The sequence below is a fragment of the Gallus gallus genome, chromosome 4, assembly GCF_016699485.2.
Source record: "Gallus gallus isolate bGalGal1 chromosome 4, bGalGal1.mat.broiler.GRCg7b, whole genome shotgun sequence".
Taxonomy (NCBI): Eukaryota; Metazoa; Chordata; class Aves; order Galliformes; family Phasianidae; genus Gallus; species Gallus gallus.
This window is the reverse complement of record NC_052535.1, coordinates 52281469-52307768: the sequence shown is the minus strand read 5'-3', so window position 1 is coordinate 52307768 and position 26300 is coordinate 52281469. Positions and strand designations below refer to the sequence as shown.

Below are 26300 nucleotides of genomic sequence, written 5' to 3'. Positions count from 1 at the left end.
CCAAACAATGCAGCAGAATCCATGCTGTATTCCCATGGCTGGGACAGACCCTGATGGTCTCAGCAGCATTTAAAGAATTGTTAGGTTTTCATTTTAAAGGAACCTCTATAAAGCAATGTATTTATCCCTGAGGACTTTGCAGAGGGGAAAAACACTACGATTTAAAACAAAAACAAACTAACTAACAAACAAAAAACACAAACAAACGAACACACACACACAAAAAAAAAAAAAACAACCAGGAAAACTAGTAATGGTGGCTGAAACTTCATCCTTTGGGTACCACGTCATATACACGCTGAGGGACTCTGAGGGAGATGCTGCCAGCATCCCTGTGCTGTCCTTTGTGAGCTCACAGGGAGGATCCCCATATTGTAACCAGGGTGACAGGGTCCCCGCTATGTGCTCAAAAAGGAACCCCTCCCCAGCATCTTCCTTGATCATCAAGAGCATCAGTGTCTGGGGAGCTGGGGGTCTGAGTGGAAGTGAGGATAGTGGGAGCCCAGCAGGGGCATAGCAGACAGCATAGGGGGCACTCCAGAGGCCAGGGCAGGGTGACCTTAGCTGCCAGAACAAGAAGATTCATATGTTTTCCAGCATGCCACTGGACAAGAAAAAAGGTAATGGGAAATGATTTTATTATATGGGCCTGTGTAATTGTAATTACAATTAGCCACACACTTAATGCTCCCCACTATGTTGCCTTAGCTGGGTATATATATGTCTGTGTTACCTACTACTACTGGAAAAATAGATGAAAGCCACTGACTGTCTTTCCATTGCCATTCTGTGCTGGGAAAAATAAGGCCAATCCCCACAGCATCCCAAGAACCAGACCAGCCAAAACCATAACCAAGGTCAACTTCATCTGCAGTCCATTACCTCTCCACCTGGCCTCCCAGTAAACTCACTGAGATGCAGCCAAGATGTGATGTGATGTAGGGTATGGAATATGGGATGTGAGATATTGGATGCAGCTGATGTGATGTGCTGTAAACTGCAGCCACATACTAGGTTTCCCAGCCAAATCTCTCTCTTCCACAATCACAAATGGTGTCCAGAGGAGTAAAAATCCTCATTTTTGGATTAAGTCCCCTTTCTCCTCATGTGGAAGCATTAAAGGAAGCATTGTGATTCACAACTGTATCTTGTATGAGGCGGGAGAGGAAGAGACTGAAAAAGAGATGCAATGAGGAATCAGTGTTTGCTTTTGTTCTCCAGTCAATACAGATTACATATACAAATTTGCAGAAAGCATACTGAAAATGATATTTCTGGGAAATTTTACAAAATAATATAGTATTAATTTTTAATTAAAACAAAACAAAACAAAACAAAACAAACAAACAACAAAAAAACAATCACAACATAATATCACTATTTGACAGAGAAAAGTAAAAAAGAGGTCATCCATGCCTCACAAACTGTTATAGAAGTACTGCTGCAATTTCTTCTCCCATCTATTACTGACTACACTGTTCAGCTTTACAGTAAATCCAAATCACAACTTGATCCTATGAGAAAATAAAGGAGTAGATGTGAGGAAAAAAGGGTTTTCTTCTCTTTTCTGGAAGTTGTATGAGTTTCCACCTGTATAGTGTGCTGCAGTGATGGGGGTTGACCTGCCGGCATCCTGGCAGCCCTAGCTGTTACTTTGACTGACAGCACCTGTAGACAACGTTGACCATAATCATTCTACGAAAGGAAAGAGAAGCATAGAAAGCTCAGCTTGGTCTCAACCGTCAATTCCTCATCTCCAACACACACTTTGAAGATGACGTGTCCAGCATGTCTACCTATGCCATCTCACTGTTCATTTCTGCCCTGCTCACCAGCAAACCCAGAGCATGACTTAACCCAAAACATTGTCAGTGCCCTCTCTCCTGAAGGTTCTGGCTTGCTTTGGATGGGGCCAAGCTGATTTTATGGTGTGGACAATTCTCCCCATGGGGCTAGAAAAGCAACATTATGTTCATTTAATTTTGGCCATAACTCAGATCTCTGGGCTGTTTTATCTCTCTGAAATGTTGAAACCCCATAAGTCTTTTCTCTAAAAGTCTCAAAGTTGTCTTTTTCAGTCTTTCCAAGACTGCTTATACTGTCTGCTTCATTTATTCTCCTGTAAAAGTGAATGAACTATATATTAAAAACAGTTGAGCAACCATTCTCATACACCACAGCTACATTTTTTCATTTGATGTCTGGCCTGGTAGGAACCTACTTCAGTATTTTGGGCTGGTCTTAACTCTTTTGCCTTGGCAGAGCTGAGAGTGAGGCTACAAAGCTGAGAACAAGATAGGTACAGTGTACATATGACCACATCAAATAGGTGATACAAGGGATGATAAGAAAGATCATCATACAGATTATGTGGGAGATGACAGGGGAGACTTAGACACACTGGAAAGAGTCCAGCAGAGAGCCACTACGATGATCAAAAGGATGGAGCACGTCTCCTGTGGTGAGAGGCTGAGAGAGCTGGGACTGCTCAGCTGGGAGAGGTGAAGATAAGGGACTATCTTATCAATGTGCATAAATACCTGAAAGGAGTATGCAAAGACGAGGGATCTAGGCTTTTTTCAGTGGTGTCCAGAGCCAGGACAAGAGGCAGTGGGCACAAACTGGTGCAAAGGATGTTCTCTTTGAACACCAGGAAGCACTTCTGTGATGTGTGAGTGATGGAGCAATTGCACAGGCTGCCCTAGAGAGCCTGTGGAATCTCCCCCTTGGAGATCTTCAAAAGCTGCCTGGACGTGGGCTTGGACACCTTGCTCTGAGTGGCCCTCCTTGAGGTCCTTGATGGACCAGATGACCTCCAGAAATCCCTTCCAAACTCAGCCATTCTGAGATTTTGCGATATATAGTTCATCCTATATCAGGCTCAGGATAGGCTGTCTGCGCCCAGTGAAGTCCATGTCATAGCTCTGCACAGGTCACAGGCCATTACTTCAACCTTGATGTTACAGTAACAGTATTTGTTTAGTGCAAATGCAAAATGCATCTCTCTTTAGCATAGGGAGTCACAGGGAGCTTCATTAAGACGAAGAATATTCTGTAAGAGCCGCGTTGTAATGGTCACAGACTTGTCACTTCAGAGACTCAATTGTCAATTTGTAACTGTCTTTATTTGTGTTAGGATTTATGGAGCCTGTTTGCTTTCACTCTTTGGCACTTCCTTGACAGTATAGAAAGAGTATCCTGCTGTGCAAGGAGACACTGTTTGCATAGGTGTTGACACACAGTGAATCCTTTTTAATCTTGGTACCTATGAATCATTAAAAGCTTTGGTGTTGAGGCTGTGACAACTGGGAAATGTAGAACTGGGATTGTAATCAAAAATCTCTTTTTTATTTCCTAACCATCACCACGTATCAAGAGTTAATTACTCATTGTAGCACTAGTGATTTTGTTTTTCTGCTGTTCCCAATAGAAAGAAAGTTTCTCCTGGGTAATCAGCACCCTATAACCTCTTCCTGTGATGCTCCAGGCCTGTATTTGCACTGCTGATGTCAATCCAGCAGGAATGATGGGTGTGTGCTAGATAACCTCACATGTTTCCAGAGGTTGGTAGTAAGGAAGAAAGCATCTCACTCTACTTATCTGTGTGAAGTTCTTGATAGCCATCAGCACACTAAAGAAAGAAATTCAGAACAGGTATAGAAAGGAGAAAAGTGTTCAATACAGACAGCTTTGCATTTAAAAGTATTATCACTTGCTTCAGTTGAAGTAATGATTCTTTTAAGCTCAAAAACAATTGATTTCCATCCTTTGCTCTATTGTGCTTCTTTTACAGAAAGAAAACTTTCCTGCAGTGTTTTATCCTCTTGTTTAAATAAATTTCCCATATAAAAAACACTTCTCTAAGCACATGGATAACAGCGTGACTAAGATTCTTGCAAGCCTGTCCAAGAGCTGCTCTCTGCCTCAAAAATATATTCTCACAAGTTCTGAGTGTTTATTGACTTAGAGGGGAAGGATTTGGTCCTGAAATGATTCTAGGATGGGTGTTTTCTATCCTCGTGGCAAAGCTCTGTAGTGCTTTTGATAGGCTCCTTGGTGTTAGAAATTTCCTGCAGTGTGCGTATTCCATGGCCTGGCACTTTTGGAAAACAATGTATTTATTCAGAAAACACTGTTTTTCAGACTCTTGTCAAGTACTTTGACCTTTCTTCCTCTCACAGTTTGTTGTTGTTGTTGTTGTTGTTTTCCATCTCCTTTGCTTCTTTCAAAGTTGAAGATACTTTAAAGCCATGTAACAACCAAGTAGCACAGCAGAAATAGCAGTCAAAGGAGTTCAGACCTTCGGGAATGTAAAGGCATCTTCTGGATAAATAAACCTCAAATAAGAGATAACACAAGTAAAGGCTGTAGAAGCAGCTGAAATATAGTACTTCAGAGAACTGCACAAAGGAGAGGCTGAGGAGTGGGGGAGAGGTGAAAATAGCCAATAGCCATCTTTATTCATAACAGTTCTGCATCTAATGTGATCTTCCCACAGACTGAGGTATGAGATAAGCTGGCACCAACTACAATTCTCTCTATAAAGCAGAAAACCAATGATTTCACATACCACCAACTAAATCATGCTTGTGAAGTGATGCAACAGACTAGATTTCTTTTCTCTTTACTTTTTTCTCTCCCCAGCCTCTCTTGTACACATACACATGTGCTGACAGTGCAGTCCTGGCACAGTGAGGGGTCAGACCCAGTTGTTTCTGGACACATGTGCATCTCTCAGCTCAGGATCTGCCCTTTGCAGCTGCCAAGAATTTCTCAGGGCTGACTGTAAGCAGTGCAGACCCAAGAAAATCCAGAAATGCCTGGGAGCTTTCTAATCCTTTGCCTGAAGGAGCAAGGAAGCCCTGCCAAGTTCTTACTCAGACACAGCCATGTGCCACTTTCTGTGGCAGTCACACAATTCTTGAAGGGGCAGAATGGGGCTGTATCCCATAAGGCAGCCCCTGTGTGGCTGCAGTTGTCATGAGGCTGACTGGCGGGTGCTCCCATGAGGGTGCTACAATGACAGATGGAAGAGGGGGATGTGTATTTCTTAGATATTCTCCAGTCTTTCTAAATATTTGCTTTTTCCATTTCTGAGCATTAATGCATTTATATTTTAACTCAAGTCAGTCATGAATTACTACAAGATGAAAAAAAAATCTCTAGAACTATTCCAGGAATAGAGCAGGGTTTTGCAAACAGGTATTAAAGCCTTTTTTACTCTAAGCTGATATGTCCTGAGTGAACCTATCTGCAAGCAACGTCTCCTGTGCACTTTGTAGCCACTAACATACCTCTTTCCTGCAAAACTGCTAAGCCCTCCTCCCCTCACTGGCAGAAAGCCACCTTAATCAGCCACATCACCTAAGTAAAGGAAAAGTTTCTAGATACTGAAGCAAATTTTTCTCCATTAAAATATTTTTCCTGAGCTGGGTTGACTGCTGGGTTATATCTCAGCTCTCACCAGATCCATGAAATCATACTCTGAGACCCCTTCCTGCAATTATTTCATTGCTATTTTTGATGGAAGTCTCTTCCCTTTGCTTTTTCACTTTTCACTTTCTGTAGGCAAGACAATAAATGCACTTACCTGTGAGGGAGGTCGCTCTTGGAAGTGCATCATTACATTTGATTTAAAATTACAGTAACATCTACGGTCCCTACAAAGTAGGATCTAAAAGTATTAAGTTCATTAAGTAATTATTATAATGTATAATAGCTATATTACATTAGCGTATCATGTAAACATTAGCTACAAGTAACAGCTTTTTAGCTGCATTTAACATATTTTTTCATATGATGATTGAAGTTTTTGAAAATTCACCTATGAAAAGAGGAGAATTCTATAAGATACTGAGGAAACCTGTAACGTTGACATGTGATAACGAAATTGCAAACAAAATTAAGTTAATGAAAATGTAAAATTGTGATGAAAAATAATCCTTTACCTCTAATTTTGCTAATGTGCCTTTAAAAAAAAAGTCATATCTAATTCACGACAATTTTCAAGAGAAGAGCAGTATTCACAAAGAAGAAAGGCTAGGAGAGTCAGCTATGGTATTTGATTCAATTGTATCATACAGAGACCAAACCTTATTTCTTTTCTCTCATGAGGAAACATTTCAGATAGCAGAACGTCTGGTTTGTGTAGAAACAGCTGTATAGCAGACAAGTACCTGCTTCTTTTTCCATATTTTGTTGTTGTTGTTGTTGTTGTAGCAACAGGACTAATTACTATGATATAATGTTAGCATGCTCCATTTTATTGTTAGTGTAAGTAGCAATTTGAGTATCGTGCCATATAATCTGAGAATGCTATTAGAAGATGGAGAACAGAATTTGGAAAACGTAACTCCTGGCAAAACTAATGTTAATCATGGCTAATATTATTTGACAGATTTTTGAGTTTGGGTTACTACTTCCTTTATGTTTGTATCTATAATACAGGGTCATGTATGACACTTTATAACTGTGAAAAAAAATCAGAGACATTATTTACTTATGCAGAAAAGCCACTTTCTTATCATTACACCTCTGTGAAAAACTACATAACAGCTCAGAAGAGCTCTAGAGAAAATGAAAATACGACCCAGCATATCAACTTATCTATGCTGTTATCCATACCAGAAACTCACATGTGGCACCTCAGTGTTTTCTAGCATCCAAATTGCACAACTTTCAGAAGGTGGTGAGCAGCCAGATATCACTGAGCAGTGATCCAGAAGGTTTATGATGCATCTTCTGGTCTCTCTATGGCCCATTTCCTAAATCACGAGACTGATTACTGAAGCAATTTTTAACAGTTCCTGTTACATTTCATTTTGCTTTCCTTGGAAACCATAATGAATCTTTGCTTTTAGTTCCCCTCCAACCTCTAAATCAGCTACTCTTCTCCCAGGCAGCCGTGGGCACAGAGAAGACCTTGCAAGCACTGTTGTATTATAGGCACTGGAGTGTGAAGCAAAATAATTAAATGGGGCTGACACAGTTTTCAGAGAGGCTTTCTGATCTATCTGTGACAATTAGACAGCCTCTAAGTGCTGCACAGCCACTTACAAGCAGGGAGAGTCTGTTCAGAGGTAGCCTTAGAGTTTCACCCTGCTGAAGACACTTTTTCCTCCCAAGCACTTTTTTTGCTACTTTCAGAGGAGGAAGAGGGCTGGGAGCTCACAGAAGGCTCCTGCTAAGTGCCGACTGGATGAGAGGAGAGAAGGCTCTGATGCAGGAGACCCCAGACCCCCAGGTTTCCTCTCTTGGCCTCTTCCTTGCAATTTCATCACCGCCACAATGATGTGTCACAGCCCTGGATCAAAACATGACTGTGGCACCTGAAGCTGCTGGCATAGCTCTGACCCTGCTGGTTGGGACAAGCAGACAATTAACCTGTAGATAATTTTGCAACGCTTTTACTTTGTCCCCTTGCCCTCAAAAATCAGGAGACTCTTGTATGTAGCTAATGAAAGGAATGAAGGAAAAAAGGGCTACTAATAGGACCAATTAACAAGTGGGGCTGAAAAAGAATGTCATGTGCTATAAATCAAATGAAATACAGCTTTTAAGTAGAGGCCATTAATTACATGGTTGAATTGAACTGTGTATATTGCTCACCTGTTGGGCAAGTATGATTGCCCATCAGAGTCTTAATGAATAAGGAAAATACAAGCTAAATTTGACTTCAGGAATAGAAATATTTACTTGGTGATATTCCTGATAAAAACAACCAGGTGTCAGTGTCCAAAAAACAACAAGGGACCTACCATGTCCATTAGGTAGAATATAATCTCTTTAAGCCTAAACAGGTGGGAATGTGTTTTACCAATCAAGGATGGAACGTTGCCTTGGCACAGTTCTTGGAGAGGTTAAAGTTAATGCACTCCCTTACTGTTGGGCCATGACCGTGGGATTTACTGGTTTTCTTTTTTTCTCCCTCCCTTTTGAGCCTGTCTAAGAAATTCAGACAGAGTGGATGGCAACTTGGTTGAGTGATTAATACTATTCTCTGTATGCTCCCTGATAAATGCGCTCTTGTTGATTTGAGGATATCAGTGAGATAAACGTTAGTTTTGCTTTACCCAGCCTGCACAAGCTGTGGCATATGCATCACATCAGTTTTTCCTGTGCTGTTCAGGAATACATTTTTCCAAAGTGCTCCAGTTTAATTCCTCACCTGGGTTCAGCTACTGAGAGCTGATGGTACACAAGGTGCATGCAAGTATGAATACATCTCCAGGCAGGCTGAATTTCCCACAGCATTATCAAGCTGTATTTTTATCCTTAATACTCAGAAGGGAAAAAACATGGCTAACAAATTTGTCCCGGATCACAAGTTTCAATAAAGATTGGAAGTGCCACTGACAGATTATATATACAAGTCAACTATTCAAAGACCTACAAAGAATAGAGAGTTTTCCTGAGGAATTCCTAGCCTATAAAAACAAAATAGGCTTCTCTCAGTATAAAGGTATAGTAAAGATCTATCCTGAAGAAGAAGCACAGTTAGAAGATGCCACAGAATCTGGCTTAAAAGTTTTATTAATTAAACTTTGCCAAGACAGCATGTTTTGTCCTGTGGCTGAAGACATCATGGCACTGAGTATGGAAAATGAGGATCTTGGTAGAATTTTTTTGGCACCTACATGGCTTTTATAAAATTATCTGTGCATGGGTGATTACTTTCCTGTTAAGACTTTTTGAAGTAGTAGTCACAAGAAAGTCTCATGTTGTCATGATAAAACATCTTATACCTCTCTTTCTTTCACTGGATGTTTTCAAGAAAGCCAAGTTTTTTTCTAAGCTTCCTAAGCCTAGGAGTTCTTATTAATGTCCACCACTGGCCAACAGCTGGGGAGAAGACATCACAGATTTTGTTCTGTCCTGCCAACTTGGAAGTTGATGGGTAATTTTTAACTGCAGTAACTGTTGCCAAAAGAAAATCTATTTATGTTATGTACCTCCAAATGATGTGGCTATAAAATCTCAGTCCTTTAGCTCCTTTTGTTTTCAGGATACAATGTCTAAAAAAAGCTATTCTCCCTATTTTCTGCTTCCTCTCTTCCTGATCTCTTTAGGAGAAGGAGAAAATCCCAAATAAAAACAAAGAAAAACTTGATCCATAGGCACTGTGAATTGTCTGGGGAGGTGCCACTGGATTTGATCAAGAGATGAGTACAAGGAATCTAAAAGGATGCTCATTCAGTACTACAAAAGTAACTTCAGCACCTCAGTAATTCTACTGACAAAAGTAGAATTATTCCTGATTTACACTGATTCCATTCAACCTCTCTCCATGACTGAATGACTGCAGAGCCATCCAGTGGGCCATAATGGAACATTTCTTGAAGATAAATCATAACAAAAAGTATGGAAACTCAGTAGGATCACACATTTTCTTTGCTATATCTCAACTTCAGTTGTCAAAATCCTTTCCAAGCACTCCATCACATGCCTTGGTGCATTACTCCTCTTCCTTAGACATTCTGAAACTTGTTTGGAGGGGCTGAAAATATTTCAGCTAAAAGGCCACAAATTCTAATAATCTAGGAAAATACAAAATAATGCAATTTCTGAAACTTTGTCTTTTGTTTGAATTGTTTGCTTCTTTATGCATGTCCAAGCTGCACAAATGCTATACTGATTAAACCAAAGTTAAACTGCTGTCAGTTCTTGATGGATAATCTTCAAACATTAGCATAGTGCTGGAAGAGGTATCTAGTGTATTCGGCAGGAATTAAGCTGTTAATATTTTATCAGCTCAAGTTAATGATATATACACTATTAGTGCTTCTGCCTGTGTTCTCATAATATTTTTAATTTATCACTTTGGAAATGTCTTGTTTGGTACTGTGATGGTAACCCTGTTAATTCAAGTAACAAGTAACTTAACAAAATATTCTTCCAATATATGTGTAAGTTTTAAAGTAAAGCTAATGGGGTAAGGCAGACAGAGACCAAGAAAGAACAAGCAGGAGTTGGTGAAAATGTTTCCTCTTTTCTATCTATTTTGTGTCCCCTTCCTTTAAAGGAGTAGAGAACCAGGGGATAAATAAGCTACAGCTGAGTCTGAGCTGTTCCTTCCCAGAGCTCTCCAGATGAAGCTGTAGAAATCTTCTTGAGAAGTACATGCCACTGTGAAATTTCAGCAGTTGCAGATCAGATTCAGAAAATCCTCTGTGAGCAGTAGCTGCGAATGAAGATCATTTCTGCCAGATCTGTTACTGCTTTCTTTACCATAAATACAAAACTTTTCTGCAAATACAATACTTACCATTGGCAAAATGGCTACAAAATGCACTCATATTCCTATAGGTGTTCCAATAAAGGCAATAACGAGCAGATGGCAAGAGGAAAATGTAACCATAGGCAAGTCTCATTGTTGGCATTTGTTTTCATTTTTGTTTTTTAGTATAAGGTTAATCATTTTGTATAGCTTGTGTTAGAGTTTTACCTGTGGGCATGAGGCATAAAAATACCCACAAATCTAGATATCAATTGAATCAGTTTGGAAGAGTCTAAATGGAACACCTGAACAAATTTTACTCAAATATTTTCCTTCCCAACAGGAATGATGAACATTCAAATCTTAATTTATGCAATGAATCTAACTGCAGATCAGAATGAATGACCAATGAAATCCTGTACTTATTTACAGAGCTATTTACTTAGACATCAGAACCTTTGTATCCAAAATTAACTGTACCACTATAATCTTAAGATCCCTTGTTAAGACAGTAGGAGTCCTGTGACTTATTTATCTTGCCTAATCACACATACAACATCCACTTTCCCCAAATTTATGTTTCTTACATGATGTGGTTTTAATAGCTAACCTTACTTTATATTAAAACCCTGACATAAAGGAAGAATAACATGCATATTCAAAATGAGTATTCACTGATTTGATTCATCCTTCAACCAGCCCAGACATACAAAAACCTAGTGAGTATGGCAAGTAATATGAGCACTTCTCCGAAACCTTTGCAATAGTGAAGCTTTTATTGCATTCACATGGTTTAGGAACCTCTTTGAATCCCAGGGAAAGGCAAAGCCATTTTTTGATTGACTTCAGTGAGATTTGGATTAAGAGCTGGCAGAGGGACTGCTAGCCATAAGCAGATATGGAAACGTACATGGGATTTCTTCTTGGCCTTGAGTCACAAACATCTTCATATGGACATTGCTAATTTTGTAGGCTCTCAGGCTGGCTGAGTGCCCAGCAATAGGCAAGTTGAGGACAGAGAAACTGAAGCATACACATTTTCCATGAAGATTTCAGAGGTGCTGGAATAATCATGTTCTCTGTTACAAACATGTTATATTTAGTGAAGAAGCAGGTATGAAATACAGAGAGTACTATATTTTATCATTATTTTATAAAACATAGTGGCTAATGATTTCCTGTGAGGTAACATGACAGCCTCTTAATCTTCTGCTGGCTGCATCATTATCAGTGCATGCTCCTCTGAGGTGCTGAGCAAGCCCAGATCCCATTGACCCATGTGGAAATCAAGAGCAGTAAGCACCCAGTGGAATATTGCTGCTGCACCATGCACATGTCAGGATGGTTCTGCCCCCACAAGTGCCTTCCATACAGCAGGGTGCCTCTTCCAGGGCAAAACACCAAATGGCAACAGAAAGCATTATAATAATTAATAAACCAATAGACCAGTACTTCTTCCAACTCAAACCATTCTACGATTCTATGATTCTCCTGGGAGGAGTGCATATTTGCATCATTAGATTAATCTAGAAAGGCTCATAGGTTGCTGGCGCAGTGCTAAGTAAACAGGAGCAAATGAGATCAACATTGCTGACATCTCCTCACTTGGGATGGGGCTCCAGTACTGGGTCAGTGGCTTTGTCCCTACTGAGGCCACCGAGCAGGGTTAGCCCTTAAAATCTGCCAGCCAGGAGTGGGGAGGCATAGAACAGCTGCAGGAGGCTTCTCACCAGCCTGTTAGCAGAACTGAATGCATCTGTGTGCATGCGTTCCTCCTGGGTCTGCAGACAGTAGAGCAATTGTCTCATGCCTAATTGTGCAGTACACATGGCTAACAAGTAATGCTCTATTTAAAGAAACAGGCAATCCTCCTTTCCAGAAGCTGTTGTATCACTGAGACCAAATATCCAGAGGGAGAAATTTCTTTTTCTTTCCCTTGCCTTTTCATTTTAAACTAATCAGAAACACTGCAGATTCATCCATCTAGAAAAACACACCTCCAAAAAGAATTTGATTTTTTTTTTTTGTGAAATGACTGCATGGCTTTTGTTATGCATGGCAGGTATGGTTGGAATCCAAGCATGAAAATTGTGTTTTACTCTACAGACCCCTGGGTAATGAACTAAATGGCAATAGAAACATTATCTGCCATTGGAAAATGACAGGATATGAAGGTATTTTCAGAAAACCTACGTAAAAATAGTGTAGGAGAAGAGCAAGCAAGCTTTTCTCCTGTTTGTATCTCTGTTATTTAGTGATAATTGTGTCACCTTTTTTTTCTATCAAGTAGGAAAATACCTGCATTAGAAGTTAAATTCCAGTCTGTCACATCTATGCAGCATCTGCAGCCTCTGTTCCTTTGATTGTCCAGCTTCATCATCCCAGGGCTGCAGCACAAAAATCACAATGTGAAAAAGGGAAAAATGTTATCCTGGGACTCATCCTTGCATAGAGTCAGGACTATAAACAGGCTTTCTAGACAATGAAATCAATACATAGATAGGCTCTCTGAATCTGTTTTTTCCCCCAGCTCTTTCATAAAAGTTTGGTCTGTTTCTTTTCTTTCCTATCTTAAATTCAGAAGTTGTTATTTTATAAGATGATTAAACTTTAGACCCCAAGGGAACCTTACTTTCATCAGATGAATGACCAGTGCTTCAGGAAACAAATTTCCTGCTTAAAACCTTCAAGGAGGAAGTCATCATGTTCAAAATATCTAACAGCGTTAGTGTTAGTGACAAGCCTGGCTGAGTGCACCTAAGCATGTGTTCAAATTTGTGTAAGCCTGCGACATTTATTTGTGATTTTGAGGGTAGTTTTTCCACTAGGTAATTGAATTTCAAAAAATACAGCCAAGAGCAGACCAGGCTTATCTCTGATCTGCTGCTACTGGCTCAGAGCATTATCCTGAAAGGCCACTGACCCTATAACCTCTGGTTCCTGGTCACTAGCATGAAGTACCAGACAGCACTGCTTTCATAATACTGATTTCATATCGTGCCATTTGAAAAGGCAAGGTCTGACCTAGCTAGGGGATGAGGCAGGCAGAAACGGTACCTTCAGGGCAAGGTTGTCCCACACTTTTTTCCTTCTGACCCCATAAAATTTCTGAGCTCACCCACAGGTGCCATGATCTCTTCATTGCTCATTCTGCCTTTGCTCATCCCCCAGGCTCCTTCATCATAGGCAGGGATCATGCAAGCTCTATGCTGGGATCTTTTCCAAGTGTGCACTGCTCCTTGCAGTGGGAGCCTCCAGCCATGAAGCACTAACACAGTCTTAAATAACATCTTTGCAGTAATTAAGCTGTGAGTAGCAGTGTGCAGCTGTTTTTCTTGTGTACACCTACCAAAGGAAAATTGTCTTTTACCCTCCCTTGCATGCAGGTCAACAACAAGTGGCAGCAACAGCACTGTTTCAATACTCGGTATGTGTGTGTTTGTTCCTCACTTTATATACCGGCTATAGTAGTCCAAGACTGCGCTAATCCTCAAAGTGCCTCTTTGCTCTTTGTTTATATCCTTCAGCATAAAATCAAAACTTTAGCACTAAGGTTGTGCAATAAGTCATTTGATGCAGAATAAACTGTTTTCAGGTAGGTAGATTTTTCTGTCACACTTGAATATGGGAGCTGTGAAGAGGGAAATAAGCAAATCAAATTGCACTTTTCTACTTCCACATTAATAAGTGAGTTAGCTCTAGGAACTGAAGAAACAAAGAGCAGGTAAGGGATGAGTGAGAATGAGAGCTGAGACTGCACTGTGCAGTATTAGACTTGAGAATCACTATGTAAATAAGAGAATTATCAGCTGAATCCTCCACTTTTCTTCTCGTTCCCGTAATCTCTGCTCTCAGACTGTTACCAAGGAGAAAATGAGCCAGGATTTACCATTATGACTCCTTGCCCTTTCCTATCCACCTATTTTGCAGGCAGCTCTGAAATAAAGCTTATGTTAAATGTAATACAATGGTGCCAGTTATAAAAATCAAGTACATATGGATAAAGTTATCTTCACCAACAAGAAGTGTGTATTCTTAGCTCTTACCTTTGTGGCAGTTTATGAATTCTTTCTTGATAAAAGCAACAATGCGTTTTACTTTTATGTCTATGCAGAGGACTCTTAAAGGAGTATTAAGAATATGTCACATGCCTAACACTTATTAACCAGGAAGTTCAAAGACGTGTTTGTGGGTTTTTTTTTTTTCTTTTTTTTTTCTTTTTTTTTTTTTTTTTGCCTACAGAAAATGCAAGGAAATCATCAGGACATACAGAAATGTACAGCAGAAATGTACAGAAGTAATCCTAATCAACATTCAAGTTTAGTGCTTTCCTTCAAACACATGTTTTATCTGTGTGAAAAGCATAATGTCAGTATCCAATTTGATGTATATTTTTTTGATACCCTCCATACTATAAGACATATAATAAGAGTGATAACTGTAATTGTATAAAGGCTTCTGATCTACACAGATCTTGTTAACATTCAGAGAAACTGGATAAATTAGTCAACACTGAGCTAATGGCAGCAGCCCAATGAACAGTTAACTGAGGGGAGGAACTGTCCCGCTCTGCTCTGAAGTGTTGTGATCTCATCTCAATCACTGAATGCAGTTTGGACACCATGATATACGAAGGGCATGAAGCAATTAGAGAGCATCCAAATAAGGGTCATGAAGATGGAGGAAGATCTGGAGGACAAGATGTATGAGATGTGGCTGAGGTCCCTGGGTTTGTTCAGTGCAGAGCAGAGCAGAATGAGGGAAGGCCTCATGGCGGCTGCAGCTCCACACAGGGAGCAGAGGGGCAGTGCTGACCTCTGTAACATAACCCAAGTGAAAGGCATGGAGCTGTGTCAGGGGAGAGCCAGATGGGAGTTAGGAAAGGTTCTGCACCAGCAGGTGGTGGGCATGGAACAGGCTGCCCATGGCTGCCAGAGTTCAAGGACTGTTTGGACAATGCGCCTCAGAACACGCCCTGACAATGTGAAACGCACCTTGGTGCCAAAAGTGCCTCTAGTGTGAAAAGTTATCTCTCCTGTCACTTTGCAGAGGTAATAGCAAAGGGATAAGGTAATGACAAACTTACCCAAAAGTGTTAAGCCTTGACTTGCATTCCTTGCAGAAGGAAAAACAGGGATGGGTGTGAAGGACCCCAGGGCACCTCCTCCTGACAGGGCACAAAATGGCGGAAGCATGCGCCCGTGCTTGGGGCCCTCATGCTGACTGGAGGAGCTGTAAAGGAAGTTGTCCAAAACATACCTTAATGTAAAATTGAATGCTTCTTGCATGTGATTGTGAAATGATTGATTTCATTACATACACAAAAAGCTCCCACTGTCAACTGTTTATTTTTCCTTTCAATTTTAAACAATGAACTCAAGTTTTTGCATGATTGCTGTGATGTCTTCCGCCAGATACACTGATCAGACACAAGTCTGACTTCTAGAGATGTCTTGGTCTTGCATTTTATTAGTAGTATTGGTCTTTCATTTTAATTTCTATTCAAATCCAAAGGATAATCACAATGATTGCAGTAGATGTTAAAAAGGGATTTTTAAAAATGTGTTTGACATTAGCTGAAAGGACCCTTTCAATATTACTCCTGATTGTAGACCCAGCATTTTTAGTTTTTGCTCTATGTTTTCAGTTTTCTATGTAAGAGATCAGAGAACTTGGCACTATTTAAAAGTATTTTTTTTTTCTATTTTCCAAGGCAATAGCTATGCTTCAGTAAGTTCTTTTTTGTATGATTTACCAATTACAACAAAACACTGTGTGATATCTAATCCGAAACTGGGGAATATTTTTCAAAGAAATATTCAACTTCTCAGAGATTCAAATACTTTCAATTACCAAAGAAGTGAAATCAGAAAGCCGTAGCAGTATTTAATGGAAACTGAAGAACAGGAGTCTGTTATTTTTTTAATCCCTGGATTTCTGCCTGGATGTTGTTTCCTGTGAAGCATCCTCATCTGCTCTTTAATCTGAAGGATCAGTTCTGCACAGAAGAGATGGTGTAGTACAGGGACCTCCACACAAACAGCACCAGGAATTTGTGGTAACATCTCAGAATCCCTGGTGTATATGCATTCGTGTGTCTAAAAATGTGGGAGGGAAAAAGAAAGAAGTAATTCCTTTTAGAAAAATAAAATAAAAATTAGCTCTTTCTTTGGAAAGACTTCTCATAAAAATATTGATTTTGTCAAGAGGCCAACATTCTGTCAAAATGGTTTGGATCAAACATCTTTGATTAGCCCTGGTGCTAATGAAAATCCAGTTCTATAATTTGTATAATGCAGTACCGAACACAGTCTGAGTCCTAGCTTGACATGAGAAGGTTGCTACTTATAAATGTTTGAAGATTGAGGCTTTAATTTCAAAATTGAGCAATTCTGATATGGAAATCATTTAGAATCAATGAAGCACTGTTTTTACAACTATTTTCTAGAACTGTACAAGTCTCAACAAACAGGACATTTTTTTTAATATTCTTTTATAGCCATGTAAAATGGATTATGTAGAGTATGATGATTTGAGAGTGATTTCTCAAAAAATGTGAGTGAGCTGGAATCAGAGCAGTTGGAAATGGAGGACTTGACAGTGCAGCTACACTCTGTAGGCAGATTCACTGGGACTATACTTGATAATATCTAAGGAGACTGTGACCCGTGTAGCATCTACAGACTCCCAAGCTGATGTCTGCCAAAATCTCTTTCTTTCTCATTTCATCAAGAGTGAAATGGGGAAGCCAAGGGGAACACAAGAACAAAAGACCATCCTGGTTGCACATCATTACAAGAACAGAGTAGAGCAAGAAACAGTGTGATCTACTTTGACGGAAGCTTCTGCTTTTATCACTGTCTTTCCTTGAGCTGTTGGCTTTCAAGTATCTTCAGGGAGCTCTGCTCCTCATCACCACAAGTCCAGTTCCAGTGACCTCTGTGGTGCCTAAAAAAAATATAACAGCAGCTAATCCATTTTAGTCATCTCTGATCAGCTGGAATAAGATGGCCACTTGTGAATATTATAACAACTCATAACAAGTTTGCTGCTTGTTAGCTCTTCCTATTAAGCCCTATTATATTGCATTTCATTAAAAGTTGTCTTCTCATCTATGAAGCAACAAAGCATGTCATTTCCTTCATTAATAGCATTGGCCAAGATGTACTACCTTTAAAGTCATTTTGCTGAATTCATCTAATATTTTAAATCCACAATTCCAGAGCTGGCAGCTGACCTGGCTATTAGGCTCTGCTAATATTTGTGCTGTGCTGAGGGAGGAGGAATTAAGGGCAAAGAGAAGAGAAACACAGGGGAATCTATTTTCTTCAATTTGTCACCAAAGCTTGACAAAATAATTTGCAGATAAGAACAGAAATGGAAAGAAAGAAAAGAGCCTCAATTTGTGTATCTGTGTTAGGAAGGCTTTACATCTATCTGATCTAGGGGCTATGAGTGTGTGTGAGCCATTATTCACTGCAAGGAGAGGATGGGAGAGCATGGTATTCAAAACCCATGAATCCAGAAGTATTTTACTTCACTCTTACAGCACATTATAAGTTATGTCATTAAGGAATCTTCCTAGTGACTCTGAGGATCTGTACAAAAGTCTATGTGATATTAACTCATTGCTTATATTAGAAGAAGTATATTTTTTTTCCCCATCAGAAAATCCAAAATTTTGCAGAAGTAAGATTTCTTGTTTGCAAACAAGAAATGCTATTATTGGATGTTTTGATGGGTTTGCATCATGTTTAAGCAGCTGCTTGATGTTTTAGCTTGTAGCCATCAGACACATGCACTCAGCAAGCTCTAACACTAAACAAATCATTGTTATTTGATTACCTTCATAGGTAATTTGTTTGACAATTTGGAAATTCTTAAGATACAGTAGCTGTTTAATCAACAATCACATATAACATGGAATATGATGTTTTCTAATTTTGTTTTACTGTACTGCTCAGATGCAATGCCTCTGATGAATGTGGAGATTAATTATACATTAATTATTGGCTTTTTATAACACAGGTTATAAAATGAGTTTGTGTGACCTTATTACCATGCTACATTCAATCTAATTAACCAATATAAAGGCTGTTTCAAAAAACTATTGTAACCTTGAAGTGATAGATTCTCTATATATGTACATCTGACATTTCCTAGATTGTTCCTACAGTAGGAAATTGATGGAGGCAGATTAAGAGCACCTATTAAAACAAGAAAAATGTACAGTTGCACAATTCACATTGTGAGTCATGAGCACATTTATCTGAAAAAGTACAATGTTACCCCTATTTTTTCTTTGAGAAATATAGATTTTTCTTTATGTATATTTAGATATTTCTAAGCATTCTCCCTCTTCCCTTCCCTCTCTTTCCCTCTCCTCCCCTCCTCTCCCCTCCTCTCACCTCCTCTTCTCTCCTCTCCTCTCCATGAATATTGAAGTGAATAGAATGATACAATAGCCATTATAGGAAAAAAACAAAGTTACAGCAGAAGCTTCTCTTTTATAATATTTAGTTACAAAAATAATGCAATATTATTTCTTCTTTCTGTTGAACAGAAGAACAGAACAGTGATCTCAACCTCCAGAAGCTCTATTTGGTGGATCACATTTGAGCTGCTTAAAAAAAAATTGAATTCTCTTTTCTCTGTGGCATGCTTTGCCTGTATCTCCCTCCTTCTTATTCTGCCTTCTCTGTCAAACTTACTGCTTGCACAGAAATATGATTGCTAAGAGCAGGAGACAAAAGGCCTGCGAAGTCTGTTTGAGGAAACATTTATAACTGTTAGAAAGGAGAGGATTGTTCCTCTTGTGGACTTTCTCTGGAGGGCCATGGGTCATGTGTTTGCTTACACTGTGTAACTATACACACATTTCTGTTTTTAAATATCAGCAATAACATTACAGCATAGCAATAGCATTACGGAAATGATACATTCTGGACAGTACATCAGAGCAGTTTAGTAATATTAAATGTGCTGAAACTTGAGTTCACATCTTTGTATATTGAGGTCACATATGAATGTATCTATTACTCAAAACTAGTGAGTTCCCCAAAACTCTAAGAATAGCCTTCTTAGCAAGATTTGAACTCAGGTGAGTTCAAATAAAAACGTATCTATACTGGTTAAACTTCATTTAGAATCCTTTTTTTTTTTTTCTTTTTTTCAAAATTAGGTTATCTCACTGAAAAAAAAAAAAAAAAAAAGAATCAAAGTCATTCTTAGTAAGAGTAATCAGTATTAAATTAGTGTTGCTATACCACAGGTGCGCACATCTAATAAACAGCACATTTTAAATGTATACCTTTAATTGTTTCTGACGAGTTTTCCTGAGCCTAGCAAAATTCTGCATTTTCTGCGTATTGTTTCTGGAGGCAAACAGGTTTGACCTTGGCATGTGAACAGGGAAGAGCCCACAGCTTCTGAGGGTTGAGCTCTTAATACCTGCATCAAGCTCAGAGATTAGTAACACCATACTGCTTACACAGTTCACTGGCCTTTGCCCAACAAACCCATTCTAGCTTCAGGAGACAGCCTTAGTGTTCAGAGTCTGCAGTGTTGCTCTATACAGAGCCAATACATTCTTGGAAGCAAATAAGCTGTTTGCCAAAAACTGCAGTTTATTTTCGCTCCCAAACTATTCACAGACTTAAGCAGAATGCAGTCAACATTTGTGTCTGGAAATACTTTTGGCCAAGAAAAGCTTAGGCTGTGATGCAACAAAGAACACAAAAGCAAGACCAGACTTTTACCCAATGACCCAGTGGGTAATAGTGCAACAAAGCTACAGGAGACCAAGGCACAACTTCAGCCTGTGTATATAGGAAATGAAAACTATTTTTTCTTTCTTTAAAAAAATATTATCTTAACTGGGAATTATGAAAAATCCTGGGACAGAACCCTCTCAATTCCCTCTCTTTGGGCCCAAAGCACAAAAATATCGGCGGAGGGAGGACCCAGAAGTAGCATAGCTCCAAATGGGAATGGTCAGAGAGGAAGCATTGTTCACAGTCCTCTGACAGACTGTGATGGAAACCTCTGACTCTTCCAGACAAACTCAAGTCCAAAATGGTAGAAATGCTATTGTTTAGGTTTTAGGCACATTAATAATTATCTGTAAAGGAGCCTGAAATATCCTTCATCTCTGTTTTGACTTCACATTTATAGACAGTGTAGGAAAGTTCACGGTTGCTCTTGCTTGCCACAGGTGACCAAGAGACCAAAAAAGCTGGAGCATATCTTTTCTAACAGACATGTATTAACATTAGTACAGCATGCAAGCAAATAGTCTGTCTCTTGCCATGAACTGACTCCTATTTTTATTCCAATTGCAACTGATGCTAGTTTGTTGTAAGCATATGATTTTCCTAAAAAAGGAAAAACCTGCAACATGTTGACTCTTCTCCCTCCCGTCCTTCAAAGGTGTATATTGACAGTCAGCAGTGTTTAGTTCATATATATTCGAGAAGTCACAGGAGAATTTCGTTAAGCAGGTAATCTGGTCTGGTTGCAGCAACAGCATGCACCTGAAAGAGAAGCAGTGGTAAGTGATACTGTTGAAAAAGATATTCAAAGGAGTTACTTAAAAAATACAGACAGCACCCAGTAAGGTAATAACATCATGGCTTGATCTGACTTCAGAAAAGGAGCCTGTGATGGTTGTGATCACACAAAAGACGCTGGGACCAACATGAATGCAAGCAAAGGTCTCTTCCTTATTGTACTTACTCTTCTTTGCTTTTCTTGAGGGTCTACTTTTTATCATTTTGAAAAGTCAAATTCTTAGCAAAGTGCTTAAAAAAGAAAGTGAAAACCAGAACACAGTTGAAAATCTGGATGGCTAGAGGACGTTTATTTCATTCCACCACCTTATCTATCTGCATTTAGCCATTGCATATTAACATATTAATACATGGAAATGCATATTAATAGTGCTCAGCTTATCTGCCCAGAGCAAAAAGAAAATGAATGCATCATATAAAGAAGCAATACTAGGTGCAGAATTCAAACCAATGTGCTTAAGAAGAAAAAAGCACAGCCTATTCTTAAATCTATTTGTTTGGTCATATGAATGAAAAAAGAATTTATCTCTTCCAGTTTAATGTACAACAAGCCATATAGATATCTTGGAAATAGCTTCTGACAATTGCATTAAGAAGGTAAGCAAAGAATTGTACAAAACTCTGATTTAGTTGGCATTCTCATGTTTGTAATTTTCATCTTTTATTTTTGTTTTTAATAAGGAATTTGGACTTTACTCTGCTTGATTTATTTATTTTTGTTAGGAGACCCTATTTCTCTGGTAAATAAAAATGACCCACCCTTGAAATATTTGCTAGTTCATTCATATTTTTAATGGTTTGCATGAAAAAAAAAAATGAAGGAGATAATCTTACATGAAAATAAGCTCCCTAAGTCTTTATCTCAAAGATGAAAGGAACACTCAGGTATGGTGATGTAGTGCCATTTCGCTGCAGATCAATATACTGATCACAGCAACGATGGTAATTACAGAGTCTGTCTTCTGGGAACTAAACAACCTCAGCTCCCACAAAACCAGCAAAAGCCAAAAGCATTTGACATCTTCCATCAGGAGGCTTTAAAACAGAGAAAAGCCAAAAAAAATCAAAACAACAACAACAACAAAAACAAACAAAAAACAAAAAACAAACAAAAAACCCCACAGCAAACAGACAAAATCCAGCCTTTGCTTCAGAGTGAGTCACTTGATTTCACCTCTTTCTATCTAGGTATCTTTGCCAGAGCTGAAGTGCAACATCCTTCTCTGAAGGTAATCAATTCAGAGACCATTTTAAAAACAACCTGTTGTTTTCTTTTTCTTTTAATTTTTATTTTTTGGAAGACTGTGAAGAGCTGCATCTTTCTTAAAAGACTGAGGCTTTAATCTTTAGGAGGCATTTGGACTTCAACAAAAATCTAAGTGACATTTTCATTTTAGTCCTCTTTTTTTAAAAACACAAAAGAGTTTGCACTAGAAAAAGGCACTGAAGGCCCATGGGGATTGCAATATTGATATTGATGAACACCCTGTGTTTCCAAGTTGCTTTTTATAATGACTCAGAGCATTTTGGGTTTTGGGTTTTTGCTGTTGTTGCTGACTCATTTTGGCTAACTCCATCACAAAAGAAATTCTTCCACCGGGTAGACTTTTCTGCTACATTGAGTAGCCATGTATGGATCTGTGACGCTTCAACATGGCAACCTGCTGTCTTTTGATCTTCCATGGTTTACGTTACTGACTCTTTGAAGCAGGGGTTCTAATATCAAGTTTTTACTGAGAAGTCATGATCACTTTTAGAGCTATAAAAATAAATCTAATGCAGCACTCTTAGCAGCTTGTAATCCTAAATATTTAGTTGAGTCTGGCTAGACTTTCTGCCGTAGGAAAATCGTATTTGTTAAATAAAAAGTATTGTAGAGGACTTGTCATGCTTTTTGACTAGAAGAGGAAGAAGAAAGTGTAGCAGTAATGATATTTTCAAACATTTTCAGAAACGTAGTTGTTTTTGATGTAGAGACAGGAAGTATGAATTAAAGATACAGTATCTAAATGTGTGTAAACATTTTTTTCCAAAATTAGCAGGAGACAAATCCGAAGTGTCTGAGAGGTTTCATTTTGTATGAGCTCCTAGAAATATCAGACTTTAATCTCAACTCTTGTAAAACTGATAAGGTAGGAAATAGGACTGCATGTTCTGGGAGGCCTGTGTTTCTACTCCATCTGATAAGACATAAACACCCTGAGGATGCATCATACAGAAGGATACTGAAGTTTTTGTGAACACCGTAAAATACAGTCCTTAGCCTTTAGCTGAACAAGAACAGAAGCCTCCCATGGTATATACATCACCCTGAAAAACAAGAAGCATCAACCTAGATTTGACAGGGAAGGTTAAATTACAAGTAAAGGCAATGTAAAAAAAAAAATCTTGCGTCTGAATTTTTAGATCCAAATTTTATTTTAAAGAAGAAAATATTTGGCCTATGGAACTATTGGGAATGAAAAATAAAGTACTGAAGGAAATGTGCAATGGTGTGAGGAAGTGTTGTGTGTGGCTGAGTGGTAGCACACACCATAATTCCCAGGAGTCTACTCCACACCTAAGCATGTAATAAACATCAGCCTTCTGTTTCACTCTCACTTTCCTACTTTTTCCTCCCCAGAGGAGGTCCAGCCTCCTCATCTATCCTAAGTATCTGCACTTCAGTAGGCAAAATTGATTAACTGCCATGCCATGTGCTAATGGATCACAGGTAAATGGTTATTTGAGGTGGTCTAGGAAGATTTATCTAATTTCTCATCAGACAAGAGAACAGTGCGAAGGAAAGGTCTCTGAGATGCAAGCTTCACAAAGAAAGATCCAGGCTGAAAAGAAGTGAAGTAAAGCACCACGTCCAGAAACACCTGGAACATCAATGTAAGGAAACACAGATCAAAGTGCAGTTCCATTGGATTTGATTGATGGTTGGACTAGGCGTTCTTGAAGGTCTCTTCCAGTCTAGATGACTCTAGGATTTTAGGATCCTATGGCCTGTGGCTCCAACCACTCAATGGTCTCCACAGATGAGATGTTTAAGTGAATGTTAGAATTCATGGAGCACTTTGTGATCCAACAGAGATACAATTAGAATTAGAGGAAACGACAACTGATTTTCACCAAAAGTTAATGCCATTTTTTGAGTCTCCCTTTTGCAGTGACTATTTTTAAAGAAATACAATGACTTAAAAAACCCAAAAATATAACCTTTTTTTCTGTCTTACAGAAAAAATAGAGGACAGTTGGCCTACATTTACATCATCCTGGTTGCATTTTGTAATTTTATGTTGTTCTCTTGCCTCTTTCCCATCAAAACAAGGAGGCACAAGCAAAACCATAGAGATCCAAGCAGAGCAGCCCTGAATGTGCATGACTTGCTCCACTACTGAAAGCAGGTGCAGAGCCATTGGGCCATAAGGATGCCATGATGCAGTGCTGATGGCCTTCCAGTGATGCAACACCACACTCATGGCTTCTAATACAGAGCTGCACCAACAGGCTGCAGGGGAGGAATGATTTGGAGCACAGTCAGTCATATAAGGTTTTCATGAGAGCTTAGGTACACTGCTTTCATTATTTCTGATGCTACAATAGGAAAACAAGGCCCTGTGGAAGTTAGAGGGGCTGTATCTCAGGAGCACCTTTGAAAAGCCCGTCAGTCTGTCTTTTGAAATAGAGCTTGAAAAGCATTTTACTTCTTTAAGGCAACCCAAGTGTACTTCCATTTACACGTATGTTATTAGTAGGGAAATGGTTAGGAAAATTTTTCATGGCATTTATCTATTGAAAGGCTGTTTTTCTCTTCCCCATGAGAGTACCAGGACACCTTGTGTAAAATGAATTGCGAGCTCAATACACAGCTCTCTGCTGACTCCATTTCATAAAAGCAAGCTGTCAAGAATTAAAGTCCTTAACAGATATTTAATGGTGGATGTAATTAGCTTTTTCCTCATTATCGGAATGGCTTATTAGGGCAGGTTTCCCTCTATAAGGTAGCTCCCTAACTCACCTCTCAGGCCAGTGTCCTGATGTCCTGAAAGCCCTGCTTTGACTGTCAGCTTCAGCTTCCCTAATCTGGAACCCTTACAACCTAACACCTTTCCAAATGGTGTTATGTTAGAACTATAGCAATCATCTTCCTGAAATTTGCAACGCAATTCACATTTTTACAGAGATCATCACATTCTTCGCTTTGATGTCCCTTTATAGGGAGCCTTTAATGTCGCCCTCCCAGTCTGAGTCAAAGGCTAAAAAAACAGTCGACTTTGCTCTTTGCATTTTCCTGCTCTGACATTATGCTGTATGTACAATGCTGAATTTTCAGAATGAGTTTCCCTGACCATTTCTCCTTCACCTGTCCTGAATGTAAATAACACATTTGTGTCTCCACACTGGCTAGAAGCTAAGCTAAGAAAATCGGGATCAGACAAAAGGTTCTTCTAAAGCTTCCATCTATGTTATATGGGATCTCAGGGCTGTAACTTGTTGCAAAGAATCAAAGCAGTGACTAACATTCCCTACAGTGTGGCTTCAGCACAGATACGGAAAACCCTTGGGTAGGACGAAGGCAGTCCATGACTGTTCTGACACATGGGAACACAGGTTACTGCCATGGGTCCAGAAAAGGTATGATCACATTCACATTTCCAAAGCTCTGGGCAGATGAGACTGAGGTGAGTGGGTAGAAAAGAAGTGCCTGGGCTATGAAATCACTGGGACTGTTTCCAGCTCTGCTGCACATTTTCTCTACGTGTGCTCACTGCTGGACCAGGCACCCAACTTTCCGTAGCTTGCATCTGTCCTGGCCAAGGTAGTTTATCACTTTTTATAAAGCTGCATCTATTCTGTGCCTAAATACTTGCAGGCTTCCTCCTGTACTTGACAGAGGTAAAATATTATGATCTGTGAGAAGTTTGGAAACTGCAGTGAAGAGTGCCATAAAATATCTGTATAGTAATTCACATAAAATAAGATAGCAAGAGATTAATGCATATGGCTGTGTGAATGTAATTTTAAGTTCTTATTTGAGTGTTTAAATATGAGATGTGAAAAGCCATATATTTGCCAGCATGGAAAATACCTTCTTATGCATGCAGCTTGTGGAAATGTGGGAGATTTTTAGCTCCGCCTGAAGTAATTGGAATTCTAGCTATGGAGTTCATTAGATCTGGATTTTGCCTCAGCTTTTGCACTAGGAACAAAGAATTAGATGCTGCTGTGTACATAACTTTGGATATGTAATTTTATATTTTTATTTTACATTTTATTTTACATTTTATATTCAGCGGGAGTTGTAGTTACAGTATGGCAAGTAGCAATAGCTCCCAGTCAATGAGAGGCACTAAGTAAGTCTTATCAAATGAGCCAACATTTTCTTTTCGTCTTAAATAGAAGCTCAAAATTCAACTCTGACATCTTTGGCAGAGGAATTATTAGATGATGCAAACAGAAAATTTTTGCTTAAACAAATTACCTTAGGAGAATATTGGAAAATTTCTGCGTCTTAAGTGTCAATTCTG

At 39.1% G+C, this 26300-nt stretch overlaps 2 long non-coding RNA genes across 2 annotated transcripts in view; one reads left to right on the top strand and one right to left on the bottom strand.

Annotated features, from left to right (window-relative positions):
- The first annotated feature begins 375 nt into the window (after positions 1-375).
- The window catches only part of LOC121110697, a 52962-nt gene continuing 27037 nt past the window's right edge, over positions 376-26300 (top strand). The window contains exon 1 of the long non-coding RNA XR_005859598.1: positions 376-620. This is a non-coding gene — a long non-coding RNA (uncharacterized LOC121110697). The remainder of the gene's footprint in view (positions 621-26300) is intronic.
- On the bottom strand, positions 3104-14361 carry LOC121110698. The gene is made up of 3 exons (XR_005859599.2): positions 14263-14361; positions 12515-12603; positions 3104-4337 (listed from the first exon to the last, which is right to left on the bottom strand). It is a non-coding gene; the product is annotated as an uncharacterized LOC121110698 (long non-coding RNA).